This window comes from Paramormyrops kingsleyae, chromosome 10, assembly GCF_048594095.1.
Source record: "Paramormyrops kingsleyae isolate MSU_618 chromosome 10, PKINGS_0.4, whole genome shotgun sequence".
Taxonomy (NCBI): Eukaryota; Metazoa; Chordata; class Actinopteri; order Osteoglossiformes; family Mormyridae; genus Paramormyrops; species Paramormyrops kingsleyae.
Window position 1 is genome coordinate 24,268,136 of NC_132806.1, and position 15,703 is coordinate 24,283,838.

The 15,703-nt window shown below is 40.9% G+C and overlaps 1 protein-coding gene across 6 annotated transcripts in view; it reads left to right on the forward strand.

Annotated features, from left to right (window-relative positions):
* Positions 1 to 15,703, forward strand: part of LOC111855497 (teneurin-1-like) — a 365,325-nt gene that overhangs the window by 157,215 nt on the left and 192,407 nt on the right. For 2 of the 6 annotated variants that reach the window (XM_072717556.1, XM_072717561.1), the window contains exon 1: positions 12,008 to 12,329. The exons of 3 other annotated variants lie outside the window; for them this stretch is intronic. The gene's annotated coding sequence lies outside the window, so the exon portion shown is untranslated. Of the gene's footprint in view, positions 1 to 12,007; positions 12,330 to 14,452; positions 14,839 to 15,703 lie in introns of those variants that run through there. One more of the 6 variants, XM_072717560.1, reaches the window with a different exon arrangement.

Consider the following 15,703-nt stretch of genomic DNA (forward strand, 5'->3'; position numbering starts at 1 on the left):
TTAGTATAAGTTTGCTTCTCTGCTTAAGCGTGCATGCAAAATAAACTATCAGTGTTCATGCAAACAGTAAGAGCATCATGCACATTGTTCTAGGTGTATGAAAGCATTTTTTTATTCGTTAGTATTTTATTGAATTTGGTTGATGTTCATCTGCATGGAATTTTGATATCCGTCCATCCGTCTGTCCATCCATCCAGCCGTCCGTCTGTCCGTCCATCTTCTCTAGCCACTAATGCAGTACAGGGGTGCAGCTGGCCAGGGCACCAGGCTGGGGACACTGGAGGTTGGGAAGCTGGTGGTCACACATCCAGAAGACTGTACTTATTTATTTTTTTATTGTTATAATAAATAATGAATCCGGGCACCTGGGCATCACCCATCCCGGGACCTGGTGGCTGTCGTGCTTGAGCTGATGATGCACCTTACATGATTTTGCTCCCAGTCTCCATTCTAGTGGAGCAAAATAATACCCCCCTGCCCCCCCCAGCACCCCCGTGTCCCATTGCTTCTTCAGCATGACATTCTCCCTGCACTATCCTTAAGCCACTGAATGTCATTGAGACGGTTAAAAATATTGCTTCCCTCCGAATTCTCAGCAATTTATAAGTGAGTGTTTGATATGAAATTTATGAATGTCATGCCCTTTGAAAGATTTTGCTCATTATTAAGGTCACGCTTCAGAAGGATGGAGGTTTGAAATTCTAATGGGAAAAGACAGAAATAAAGTGGTTTCACTGGAATCTGCTTCTGGGATTTCCTTTCTATAAGCTAGCTTAGGGACTCCAGATACACTGGTATTTTTGGTTTTAAATATTAAGCAATGCCAGTACTGGTCAATACATCATATAAACATTAAAACCGTTCACCACTCTGCTTTGCGTGCAGTGAAACCGTAATAGAGGTATTTGCTGCTGGATACCCTGAAGCAGAGATTCAGCCAAAGTCCTGAGATTTTATGCCAATTGTGCAAAAATCAGGGAAGTGCCTTAATCTCCTCTTCTGAATGCATCACTTTAAGGCAGGAAGTTTATAGCGGAATCATGGCGGATATAATATGATCATATTTTCCATACTGTGTTTAGCAGTATTATGAATTTAACATTTACATTTCAGTCATAGCAAGATAGACTTGTAAAATGAAATGTATGAAATTGCAAATTGTTTCGGATTTCATTTTCCTTAGCAACTGTAGGGTTCATTGCATTTGTTAATGAAATGTGCTCGTCGCATTCAACAACGACGCTTATTCAAAAATAAAAAAGTGGCCCTGAAAATTGTGAAAATAAGAATGCATTTCGGGTTTTTCCTGTTCCGCTTCAGTGGGTAATTACTGTATACATGTTTTCTACACTGACCTTTCCAGCTCCTATAGGATGTTGAGAAACGCTGCTTGCGCTGTTGATGGTGTTTGTGGGAGTCAGACTGTCTGCCGTCCCGCTACCTTAAGGCAGCTGTGCACGACACAAATGATCGTTAAAAGGAAAAATTCTCGCGTAAGGTATTCGGTTCCTTCTCTTTCCATCTCCGCTCTCCGTCTGTGAGCATACTTCTAATTAAGTGCGTTACCACTATTGGGACGTGGATTTAATGATGTCACTGCACTCTGCCTTAATATCGCATCACTTCTGTCTTGAGAACGAACAGTGTATTTCCCGACTTATTAATAATACTGCAGCTTTCAAAATCTCCTCCAGCAGTGTCTGGTATTATAGATTTCATTTGCTTAGAAAAAAAAAATCACGTTTGGTTTCTTCTTTCAAATAAAAATATTTCTAATCATACAAAGTAGCATAAACAATATTCATAACAGCATTCTGGCACTGTAGGCCGCTTTGTGCATAATATAACTATGAGTAAATGTAATATCTGTGCATTACCTACTGTACTTGTTATTTGCTTTCAGTTTATTATTCAACTTGCGCTCGTTGTAGTTCTGTTAATGGAGATACTCTGCGATATTGCCTCGGTAGGCATTTCTGCAAGTGCACAACAAATAAATCAATAAAAACAACAAACTGTAATTGCGAAAAATTCCTTTGCTACAACGTCAGACTTGATTGATCTTAGTTGTTTTTTTATTTTATTTTATTTTAAGTTGTGGCCCTTGCCGTGAAGAAACCACTATCGGCATTTCTCATAATAACATTTGTAATGTTTTTGTGCTCGTTCAGTGATGAACAAAAGCAGGTGTTACCTATGCCTTTAATTAAAGGGAAAGAAATGCAAGGGGTTTTCACTTTCTGGACCATAGCAGTGAATACAGATGTTAAATAATGCAGAGCTGTAGCTCTATCCAACTTGTCAGCCTTAGATAAAGGCTTTGTGATTGATCATGACACCCTGTTTGTTGCTGGTGAGAAACAACATTGCCATATTCATGGGCTCAAAGTGTGCCCCCTGGCTTCTGGTGCAGGAATAGCAATATTTTCTGAAGTGCCAGCATGAGATAAATACTTCAGAAGATCCATTTTAAACATGGATGTAAACGTAAACGGGCAAATCATTGTAATTAAACATTTGAGGGGGTAATTAGGTAATGGGGGGAGGGCATTCTTCTGTAACATTCTTTCATGCAGTATTTGGTCAAACACATGGTCTCCGTATAAAAAAGCACAATACTTTTGTCCATAAGGATTTCCTCTGACACAAAGTCTCTCATAATTCTTATTATTTGAGCTGGTACAGTTTGCTTATGTTTGTAGGCTGGATTTAGCAGTGTAATATTTATTTGTTCTGCTACCGTGTGCTGGAAAAGCGGATGGCTGGATGAATACTTATTTGCCAAAACATGATGTTTTTGGAAAATGACCAGGTGTTCAAAGTAGGACAGAGAAAAAAAAATGTGGACTTAGGGGTACCTGATCATTTGTGGTCTATTTCAGCTGGTTTAATTTCTTTGTGGTTTCCTTATGGGGTACGCCAACAGAATAGGGTGGGAAAGTAATTAGTTGTCATGCCATAGCAAACAGTGCACAACAACAATATGTGTCCTCTGCATTTAGCCCAGACATCACATCATGAAATAGCAGCTAATTCTACACCTAGGGAGCAGTATCTTACTCAGGGTACCTCAGTGGTACTTTGCTGGTCAGTCTTTCAAGTAGAAGTGTCTGTCCCCAGCCATTAGGCTACCACTGACACCAAAGCTAAGGAGATACGCAAGTAGGGAAGAGCTTGGCTGGATTTAATGCATTTAATTTTTAGGTGCAGAATAACCCCCTAAGGGCGGTGCGAAGGGGAAGTGCATGGGGGAGGTGCATGGGGGAGGTGCATGGGGGAGGTGCAGGCATGTAATGGTGAAAAGTTAAGAGCAGAAGAAAGATCAATCAGGAAAAGGCAGTATCCGATTGACATTAAAAACCCAATAGACAGGGCACAAGGTACAGTCACTGATAGAGAGATCCGAGGCATCACGCAAGGCTGACAGGAGAAGCAGACTTTCTAGGAAGGTGTACTATATGAGTTCTGTATGAGGGCGAGATAAAAAAATACATACAGTGATAAATAAAAAGAGATCACGGTATCATAACGGAGCAGAGTGACAGGAATGGATGAGCTCTAAAAAAATCATACTAAGCTGACTTCTACTTTTGTTGATATGAGGTAATGAGGAGGGGGGGGGAGTAAGGGGTGCAGAAGATAGAGAAAATCAGCCAAGAGGCTCGGATTTGAAACGCGAGTGTCGGAGTCCCCCGTGGGCACAGATCGACTGCCAGAAGAAAAGAAATCAGGTTCCAAGAAATGGACGAGCGACTCTGGTGGCCAATTATGAACAGTGCAGAGCAGCGGAGGAGAGGTGACATGGGTATACTGCAAGGCGGGGGGTACAGAGCTGGGGAGGGAAAGCGATGAAGTGAAGACCTGCGGCTGGAGGTGGCTGCAGGTGACGAGGAGGGCTCTCCCTCTCCCTCTCCCTCTCCTTCTCTCTCTCTCTCTCCCTCTCTGATGTAATCCACATCTGGCATTTCTCTTCCATATTGAATGATGACCAGCAGCTTCAGCGTCTACCTGAACTTGTAAAATTATTGAAGGGTGCAGTCAGAAGGAGGGACTAGTGATGAGGATAAGCGCATCGCTCTCGAGTAAATCTACTGATAGAACAGGAAGTCACACTCCAAGAGAGGCACGGAAGCCGGTGACAGTGGGCAGGTCGCATAATCGCCTTGGTGGCTGGGTCACCTATGGACTGAACCAGGGAAAGATGTCGCCTTCTCAACCCACGCTGATCAAAGGCATCCTCATCCTGACTGCTAAAGCCAATAAGCAACCCTAGAAAGGATTCAGACATAAAGTGAGACAATGGCAGTGGGGCGGGGAGGGGGGTTGATTATCACCTATCCAGCTGAACTAACAAAGATATTTGCTGATCTGGCCAGTAATATTGTGTGATTTGTCACCTAAAGAATAGGTTGTGTCCTTGTGATTGGTCAGCAGAACCATGTCCTAATTACTACTGTCAGGGTGAAGAAAGAGGAAGAAAGAGTTGTAGTCTTTCGTTGATCAGGATAACAATTTATGTCTTTACGTCACAAGAGGCTCTGCCTGCATGTTAGTAAATTGTGTGTCGTCCACCTGGTTCCTGTGCCTTTACCATTACGTTCCATATACTTTTTAATAATGGAGCCTGATTAAGCGAAGTTGACATTAATTGTGTTCCTAAGGATCTTTTCCTCACTGAGAATTTCATTGCACAGTGTAGAAAAATCAGCTGCCTTGCGCAGGAAAAACTATAGAGTTCGAGAATCTATGTCCTTCCTCTTCTTAATTAGCTTCAATGAAGTAACTCGCTGGCTCTTTTTAAACTGGAGAATTTTGTGGATATAAAGGCTCCCAAAATGGACACTTGGTATAATTATATATCTTTTTCTTTGCTCTACAGTGTTTCCCAATCCGTTCCTCAGGGACCCAAACTCGGTCCATGTATTTGCTCCCTGCCAGGCAGTCCACATTTTCGCTTCCTACCAGACAGTCCACATTTTTGCTACCGGGAGCTTGGAGGGAGCAAAAACATTGACTGTCTATTGGTCCCCGAGAACCGGATTAGGAAACACTGCTCTACTGGGGAGCTTGAACATAGCTTGCAGTCTGAGACTTACGCGTTCGTGCTGCTCTGGATTTTTAGCTCAAGGGCACGGCAGCAGGTGCTCTTCTGCGACGTCATGTGTCCCAACTCTGTGGCCACTGGTGCACCTGCCAGCCACCTGCTGACTGTTCACATCTTGTTACAAGCCTAGAGCAAGGGGTCCTGAAACAACTGGTCGCTAATTGCTAGAACTCTGAATTAGTTATGGGTAGGCAGCTGATACAGATCACCACACCTCACGATAATAACGATGCGGATTACGTAACGCGCACAGCATCCTATACATCTTTGCATAGATTCATATTCCGGTTTGAAAATAATATCACCAAGTGCCAAATGACTAATTGTGCCACAAGGATTTAGCATAAATCATGAATATTTATGGAATTTGGTCATTATCGATGTATATGAACTGCTTGCGCTTATTCCTTTCACTCTGACTCACATTCGTCTGTCTTCTGAGTTCCAGACTCACACTTTGATATTGTTAGGAGCTTTTTTTCAGTATGAAAATGTTTTTACCTGAAAGCAATGTTCCCCCGTTGCACTTGACAATTGAATTACTCTATGAGCTAAGGCTATCAACAGCGGCAATGAGGTTATCTCAAATGAAAGCATTCTTTCCAAGCTTATCCAACTCAGCCAGAGAGTCATATCCTGGAGGCTCTGTTGCATTTGTATATGGTAACCAGAGACCGGCCAGAGCTGCAATTAAACTCTGAATGGCTTGCCATATGAAAAGTGAAAAATGACACACATAGTCGTATCTGTTTGGAGAAATGTGTCATGATGATGAAGATGATAAAATTACGTTTGAATGATTTCAAAGCAGCTTTCTGGGCGGATCCAAAATCAGCCGCTACTAGATACCACTGAGTAACTGTGCCTTGTGAGGCTGTGTACAAACAAGTTAGAAAGAAAACATTTCAGTCATACATTCTGGAATATTGTTTCTCTGTGTCTAATGTGATATAATCCTTCTTAGGCGACTGGGGGGGTGGGGGGTTGTTGTTTTCATCTCCTCCCTCCAACAAGATAGCGTCCTGGTGGCAGACCCCTGTAAGAGATTCTGCTTTTCATATTGTTTAATTTCAATCACAAGGTTCAATGGCTCAGAAAATTCTTCTCCTCATTCCCCTGGCAATGAAGCAAGGTATCACTTAAGCCTTAACAAGAGGAGAAATGACAATCTGCACTTTGGCACATCAGCCCGCGTTTAAGTCACCTTCTGTTACACATGAGAGTAATACACACTCCCATACCCAAACAGACACCCTGGAGATCCACACTTTGCTTGGCAAATAGATATTTTGTGAAGATTACAAGAAATGCAAACAATTATCGCGAGCTTATTAATTACTGCAAAATGCAAGTGCAAACCGTTGTATTGGATTTTGTGGGAAATGTGCTTTTGTTTTAATTATGTGCTCTGCTTGGAAACATGTGTTAGTAAACAGTCATTTTTAGTTTCGTCTTTGTACCACATAGCTGGTCGAATTCTGTACTATTCTGAGTGAATTTATAAAACAGTGTTGGAAGGTTGTCAACGGCATGAAATTCTAATGGGAAGGGAGTTAATTATTTAAAAGGTTACATTTCATAATCATATATAAAGTCTCTGGCGAGGTCCCTTGGCTGAGCTTCTAGAAGTGTATGTGGAGTTTACTCGTAGATATGTGACAACATGTAAGAACACCAGTGGAAAAAGGTCAGATGGTACTGCTTGAAAAAGCATATTTCTGCTTCTGTAACTTAAAGCTCCAAGCGCCTTTATCAATGCTATGACTCATGATCCAAGATGGCGGATCCACAGAGTTATAAACCAATGGACAGTCAGCGTTAAGTGAGTACAGATGTACGGCTGTAGAAATGAGCAGGTCTTGGTGTGGGCTCAGAGGTTGGGAAGGCTCAAGATACATCCAGAGTCAAGGAGATTCAAAACACGAACAACATACCTATAAACGCATACATATTCATATCACACATATGGAATGATGCTGAAGAATTTAATGATTTGTGGTAGAGTGAAGGAATTATGGTTAAAAAATTCAACTGCACTCGTCAAATTGACCTTAGGGGAGGAACATTTTCATGGCCTAACCCCCCAGGGCTGACCAAGCTGCTTCTGTAGCAAGGCGTCTGCTGCATGTGAATTACAAGCCGAGTGAGCACGAGATACTCGGGCCGTTCCAGGGCTGCTCACTCATGTGCACGGCGTGAAAATGCAGACACGAGGGCCGCCGGTGTCACATCGTCACTTGGCCGTCTTAAAAAGCAAAACGAGATCCCTACGAAGCTGTTAGATCCAACAGGGCAACGTGTCATGAAAGGAAGTCCAGTACAGCCATATTCCTCAGTATAATTAAATAAATTAAAATATTACGATGAATAAAAATAAGAAATACACAAATAATAGTTTATTGTGTGCTTGCTGTGATAAGAACTAATATAAATTCAATATAATTTATTGAATGCTGATTGGGTGCGATTCCACTGGGATTCTGTGATTTAAGCTTTTAGAATAGTTAGATATCGAGGTCTAACACAGAGAGCCCTCGATCACACAGAATGGGAGGTTTGTGTTTATTGTAACAGGTTCATGATTTTGGCTTGGCAGTACTCCGGGACATTTTGATTGCCTTTGAGGGTATTTGTCACTCGGCTAACATCGTGACACTGACAGCTAGACAACTGCAGGGTTGATTTCCGAGGCTTCTCGGGTTATGGAACATACTTGTTGACCACGCAGATCACAGTCATCAAATAAGTTCTAAAACTGTTTGCGGGAGATCGGAATGGCTTTGTTTAATACTGCCATCCAGGCAGTTTCCAGGGAGATGCACATTAAGTAATCCGTACTGGTAAAAACTGCTCTTTTTGGGAACAATTAACATGTAAGAGTGGGAAAAATCGATGAAGTGTTCAACGGGCCTGCCACGTTAATTTTGGCATTTTGCCTGCTTTGTTTTTTAATTCCCAGTAGTTGTACTATAAGGTGTGGTTCAGTGGTGTTTTCACCATGTGCAGGTACAAATAAATCTGCTTCTCTAATCCAATACAGCAGGTATTGATGCAGTACTGCAAGCTATTGTCTTAGAGAGCCGCTGAGTCTCACCCCTGATTCCACTATTCAAGCATTGATTTTCAGTAATGCTGTTAATTCCGATGCCCAATGTGACTTACAGCAACACAGTACATTAATAAATATTAAGCCTTACCATTGCCAAAATGTTTGGCCAGTGATAATTAGAATTTACATGCCTAATAAACAGTATATGTAGATCTGTTACTTGCAGAGACTGTACTCTTATAAAAGGTCCTGGAAATAGTCTCTCTTCCCCAGCTGGTAAAGGGATTTCAGTCATTACAGCCTTTATCGCCTGGTATATAAGCAAAAACAGCTAATCTCAAAATGTAGTAACCAACATTCACTTGTTTAATTCTACAGGTAATATCCATCCATCCATTCATCCATCCATCCATCTTCACACTAGAGGAACACCCTGGACTGGACATTAGTCGATCGCATGTCACACTCTCACATACACTCAGTCACGCACAGAGCCACACACACTGGCCAGTGTAAGACAATGGGCTATAGGAGATGACAGTGGAGGAATATGCAGACTCCACAAGCATGATTCAGTCATGAATGCATGATTCAAACCCCAAACCCAGAACATATAAACAGATCCACTATGCCAACCAATATATACTTATGGCAGTGTAAACGCTGTACGCAGTGACATCAAAATGCCAAATATGCATTATGTATATAAAATCTATAATGAACAATGTATTGTCTCGATCTAACCGTGAACAACATAGCAAGAGTTTTGAATGACAAACACAATAAAGCATTAGTAAGCATGAGATGATAATTTAAGATGCAGGGAATTCCGCCAGTAACAAACAAAGGGTTCCTCTTTATCTCCATTTAAATGAGCTGCATTGATTTAACACGGCAGCAGTTGTCTTTGCTCACACTGTCTGTTTTCCTCGTCCTCGCGAGACACGGACGTGGCCATTGCGTTCCCTTCGCTGAGCTTGGCGCATACGGATTGAAATTCAAATTAGTCATGATGTAGTAGCAACGCGGAATATCAGCATGGAAACGGCCTGTTTAAGGGGAATTTGCACACCGTTCACATCTATATCTACCTGCTAGTTTTGGATGCTGCCCATTCCTTATTACTCTAAAATACATGACTACAGAAATGCAGGATTTGATGAGAGTAAGATTCTACTCTGAGGTACTGACGATTACCATGCTAACCAAACCATTCTTCAAATGTCAAATGTGCTGAACAAGTATTGATTCCGGTTTTGTTAGTGAATTCGGCCTGTGTTTGTGTGGTTTTTCTGTGTTTTGTCTGTGTTTGTGCTGTTCGTGCTAATTTCCTCCAGGTATTGCAGTTTCCTCCCACAGTCCAAAAACATGCTGTCTGGTGAATTGCGATTGTGTGTGAACATGTGGTCTACAACAGACTGGCATACTGGTTTCCCTATATGGGGACCTGCGCTCCTAGGGATTGACTGCACTACATGACCCTTTACTAGATACGTGGTGCAGTGAATGGTTGGATAAACTGAACGTCGTTAAAGGACAATCTAAGGTGTCTTTAACCCCAGCTTGCACCTTTGTGGAATGTTACATGTTTTACTTCTGCAGTCAGCTCTTGCCAGTAACCTCTGTACATGTTAATTACAATGATTTCTGAATTTCCTGTTTATCTTATATGGTTATGAACTTGCATGCAAACTTTATGATTCAAGCTTCTTTCCCTCAGTAAAAGATAATAAAACAAAGAAGAATTGTAAAGATGTCACGGTTCAGCCCCTCCCTCTCATTCAAGGCTCTCTCACCTTTAGCGCATTTCTGAATTACCTTACGCTATTCTACAGCAATCGCAACTTCTAGTCAAAGTTTGTTTTTCTTATCCGTAATTGGGCAAAGCTCACGTACAGTAAACATAGTTTGAGTGTCACAGCTAAGCTGTTCCTCAAACTATACTGAGTATTTGCCGTCCATCTCATTGGCTTCTTCACACTGATTACAATAACCTTGGATGGTCCATCTAAACCGCAGCAGTCAAGAGCAGGCCACTTTTCAATCAGACTTGTACCAAATCTGAACTTGAGCCCAACCAAAATATTTGACAGTGTTTAGAGTCATTGTTTAAGAATCATTTTAAAAAATGTTTTGAGACGAATATTACAGAGATGGTGTATTTCATTACAGCCAGCAAAACATTGTGCTTTGTCAGAAAATCTTGGTGAAATTTAGAGACATGGAATTAAGATGCCAAGTTCAGACCGCTTTTCTCGGTTGGACTGCAGTTTGAAATACTATATCCTCCTGAGACCCAAGGGAAAAAAAGTGTCCTTCAGTTTTAGATTATTTGTCTTTGGAGGAAATAAGACATCTTACAATTTAGATTTTTTTCAAATGTATTTTTATTTTTAATTTCCCAGCATGTCCTCTTTAGTGTACAACAGGAATAAATAAGTTTCCTAACATCAGTGAAAAGAGAGATGCAAAAATAAAATGTCCACTACAATGGACATAAATGAATGGGTGGGGTCTCAGGAGGATAATAAACACAAGAATCAATATTATTTTTAATAAGAATTCAGATATAGTAATAGGCATGAGCTTTCAATGGCTATCTGTCTCTTGCAAATAAATTCAGGCACTTATGCTGCTGTGTAACTGTAGCATTTAAAATCCACTGCCCCTCGCAGCAGGTCGGTATTTAAGTAAAAAGTACATGTGATTGTTCAAACTCAGCATGATGTTAAGACATTGAGGCTGCAATGGAAGTCAGAACAAGAGCCGTAGATACAAACTCAGTGAAAGCATCATCTTTCCAATAAAAGTTCAGGAAATGTGTTGTATTTGGTGACCTACTATTCGACACCGAGGAGAATATTTTCTGGAGTAAAAATCCCTTTAGATTGATCAGTCATTCAAAAGTTTACCAGAAGTGCTTTTTGTTCTGTTTAACTAAACCGCGTGATTGCCATCGGTTCCAAAGTTGAAGGGTATGTGGACTCGTCCAGGCCTGACTGACTGTGTTACCGTGAACTGTGCAGGTCTGAGTAGGTCAAGTGACCTGTGACCCTGGAAATGTCTTTGTATCATAAGTAAAATTAATGAAACCCACAAACCAGAAGCGTTTATAAATATAGTGATTGTGACACAGGCAGCACATACACTGAGGTCCCCCACCTCCCGTCTCTCTCCCTCTCTCTCTTCTCCCTCCCTGCACAGAGAGACTGCAAGTAGAGAAGAAGGAAGAAACCAAACACAGATTCTTGCAGGTGACTTTTTTTTATCATGGAAGGGACGCAACTTACATTAATATGTACAGAAGGCTAATGTTTGACGATTTAACCAAATGTAATTTCAGTCCCCCCCCCCCCCCCCCCAAAGGGATTAATTAACACCAAACCAAATAAATACACAAACTTAACACATACTCAACGTGTAAATTGTAGAAAATTAAATGTTATATTCCAAAATGTTAAACAACAGGTTCCCACGTTTTAAGGACACTTTTATTTAATCAAACGTATAAATTCAAAATATAATTATGATCTGCGGTATTTATATTTAGATCCGATAATGTTCAACTATAAACAAATAATGAAACATAGCAAAACAGTCCTTACTACAGGTCGTTCTTTGTGGTTTTATAAAATGGTATACCAGTGTCAATGGAACGAAAATATTCCAAATGCTTTTATGTATAAATATTAATTTCCCCCCCGAGCGCTAACGTGCTGCAGCTTCCTAAGAGGCAGTGTTAAGGAGCAGCGTCGGCGTGTGTGAAGTCGGTTACCACACCCCCTTTGCTTGGCGGCGCCGTGGTATGTTCCGGGGATGCTGATGCTGATGCTGTAGTGAGTGTGAAAGCCCGTCTCCGCAACAGCATCAGACTCCGGCAAGATCTGCGGCTCATCCATACCCCCCCAGGAAAAAAAGACAACCCGATCGCATGCTTCCAGCTCCCTTTATGAACTAGACTCACTCTTGCTATTTCCCAGTGCTGTGTGCGTCAGAGACGCTAACCTGGCGTGTGACGGTGCAAGATTTTACTGATAAGCGACACTGGCTTCGGGTATGTTTCAAGGATAAATGAAGATTAATTAAGGAGGGATATATGTGATCTCGTATAATTGCAAGTATGCTGTGAAGATATGGAATGGGACCAGGCTCTTGTTATGGCAACATCTCGCAAAGGTAATTCCAGATGTGAAATGTTCGTGATGATTTTTGCGTTTGCAATAACCTTTTTAAAAAGAAAACTACAGATTCACACAGCGTACTCACCCGTTTGGTGTGTAGACATGAACGTCTCATGGCCGTCATACTTTTTACGTATAACCTTTTTTCCTTCGGACAATTTTTGCATCCAGTATCCGCTCCTAGTTAAACACACACAGTTTCCGTTGGCCGCGGTGGGCTACAGTGTTCATATGATTTTCATTCTCACTGTATGCAAATACAGCGCTTTTTCCTGGTTTTTCCCACACTGAAAGAATGCCGTTTTAATTTGGCTTCGCTGACATGTTTGCTAACGTTTAACAAATGAAAAAAGTTTGGACATCTTTGGATAAAACGCTATAGTACAGTATTTCTTTCTCTCCGTTATCAGCCCGCACACTCACATATTAATGTTAACTTTTAAATCGTTAATTCCGTACAACCCGAAACTAAGTCATATGTGTATATACTGTACATCCATAAGTATATGTGTAAACATACATATTACAGCCTATGTGTGCACACATGTATGCATATATACATACATGTCTACATACTTGTCAGAATGTTCCTTCTGTGCATACCTTGCTTTTGATGGATATTTCATATTTCAGATCGGGACAGTCGCTTTACGCTCTGGTAGATGTATACACTTGAGCAATCATATTTTCTGAACAGTGAACCTTCTATGCACAGGCACTATGGGACTCAGTCATGTTGATGCAGCGTGAGATTCCAGAATCATGATATTTCTTATGCTCTTAAGGCAAGATATTTGCGGTCTAAAATATCTAGCTATATATATATATATATATATATCAGTACAGCGGGTGTTTCGTTCAATTTGTATTTTCTGCTTTTTATTTGCAGTTTATTTTTCATAAAATAATAGTAATTCGACATTTGTTTCCCGCTACGCAGAAAATGTACAGGATATACGATTGAAATATATAGTGAAATTCAACCCGCGACGTGCCTGCGCAACAAGTGAGAGTGGCGGGTTTGTGTTGTACGTACTGTCAGGCGTTACTGTAACATGCAGCAACCTGTAAAACCCTAAATACTCCTGGAGTGAGGAAAACCAATACGTAAAGCGTAACGGGAGCGTGGGAGTGCAAAATAAAGTGAAACTGGTCTTTCAAGAAATACATTTTTCAATGAAGTGAAGTAATGGGGGCAATGTAAATGAATTAACTTAATTTAAATGTGCCTAGTAGTGCAGAAGTGGCTTTTCAGTTGTTTCACGTGCACTGCGTTTTTCTCGATGTGGATTGTAAATATTCCCGATTTAAATATTAGTTTGTAATATTTCTTAGAAAGCAGTACATCGAAATAAAGATGTGGGCGTTTTTTTATCTAGATGTTTATTTTCATAATTTACACAATTTCTTATTTTAGTAAAATAACTGTAAGGGCTGTTTCTAAATACAAAGACCATATGCAACTATTATTTCTCACTAAATGAATCCCAGATCTGCACTTCCAACATTGTTAATCGTAGTAAATGCAAACCTGCCGAAAGTGTTTCTGACATAAAATCCACTGGAGATCTTGCACTTAAAGTTATTGTGCCGTCTAAAGTACAGAGGGTCGCAAAATATACATGCAGTAGCACAGAGCGATAATGTTGAGGTTATCCGGTTAGATCCCAGAGGAAGCTCTGCTGTTTTATCCTTGTGTGACCTGAACTTGTCTAGAGTAATATCTAGCTGTATGCATAAATTTGTTTGTGAATGTCTTAATATACTAAGCAACGGATAAGCAGCGCTCTCTCTCTCTCTCTCTCTCTCAATACTCAATATATATATATTTCTGATTCATGCCCGTTTTTGGGATCTTTGGACAGACAGACAGACAAAACAAATAAATAAGATAAATAAATGGATGAATGAATAAATAAATGAGCACGGCAGTCTGCTTCCAAAGCCAGGGGGCGCTCATGTCTCATCAGTGGTATAGCCTTTGTTTACAACTGCCATACATGCATTATAAACATTCATGCCAGCTGGTCGTCGTTTAAATCACGCGTTTACAAACACCTCCATAAAGCGGCGTCAGCTGCAGCCGTGCAGCCTGCGTGCGTCCGCGTGGCAGCTGCGCGCCTCTGTTCTGCCTTTTCCTTCGGGTCGTGATCTCATTACAGGTCTGCGAGTCTTTTTTTTTTTGTTTTGTTTTGCTTTAACTTTTATTTCTGTCTCACACGTCGGTGCAAATCGCGGCCCAAACAGCTTCACGGACAGACTATTTAATGCACCAAAGGGGGAAAAAAAGGAGTAACCAGTCGGATTTAATCCTCCCGGCTGAATTCTGCCCCCGAATTTCACATGGTGTCGCAGTTACGGACATTGGATCAGTTTCTGGGTCGCTCACCCTGTGATGCTCCGAAGTGTCACTGCGTTTTGAAAAGCAGGAGTACAGACAGCACCCATAGGCTGCCATGTACTCAGGTCTACCTCAAGCGGTCCAGTGTTAATAGACATTAAAGGTAAAACGGTTCTCTTTCATGTCACGTTTTTCCTGCGTTTTATCTCCTTTTCTGTCACCTCCTCGAACGCGAGCTTTCGTGTCGCCTAACGAGGCGACGTAGAATGAATCCTAAATGTAAAAGGGGCTTTTTTTTTATTAAACGCACGAAGGGAGCAGAAAGTGTGGAAGTGAGGCAGTCTATTAAATAGATTGGTAAATTACTCCGTTTTGGATTTGCCACGCGTTGTCATCATGAACTTGGAAAATGGAGAGCAGAGGTCTCGCTATTGTCAGGTGTGTTTTTATAACACTGAACTGCGTGCGAGCTAAACATGGACTGGGGTGTGTTAGTCAGCGACGGAATGAGGGTCAGTTTGATGATGACGCACGTTAATGCGAATGTTATATTTTATTTTAATATCCGCCTTAAACCCACTTGCACATGTGAGGCCTTGAATTTTGCCCCCCTTTGAGCTCTGATTATGAGCAGCACCCAGTGCTCTTCTAAGCAGTGGAGGGCAGCATTGAATTTTAATCACTGTATTTGATGGCCAATCTGTCATTCTGTCCACAATCAAGGCATCCTGCGATGTTCTTTTTTCCCCTTTTAATTATCTTGAAATTTAAAGGAGCAGGGGCTTATTGAAGAAGATTTGTTATACTTTAATATCTTAAAAATAAAAATTGCAAAATCTGAAATTCTGATTTATGAATTTTAACTCATGACACCGTAAAATAGTTAAGAAATCCTCCTAGTTTATCCCACATGACTATATTCACCAGTAAAAGACCAAATTGTCCTTTTACTGCATGGGTAAGTCAGTGATATAAAGCATTCTATTATTATTATTATTATGATTATTATTAATAATAATAATAATAAT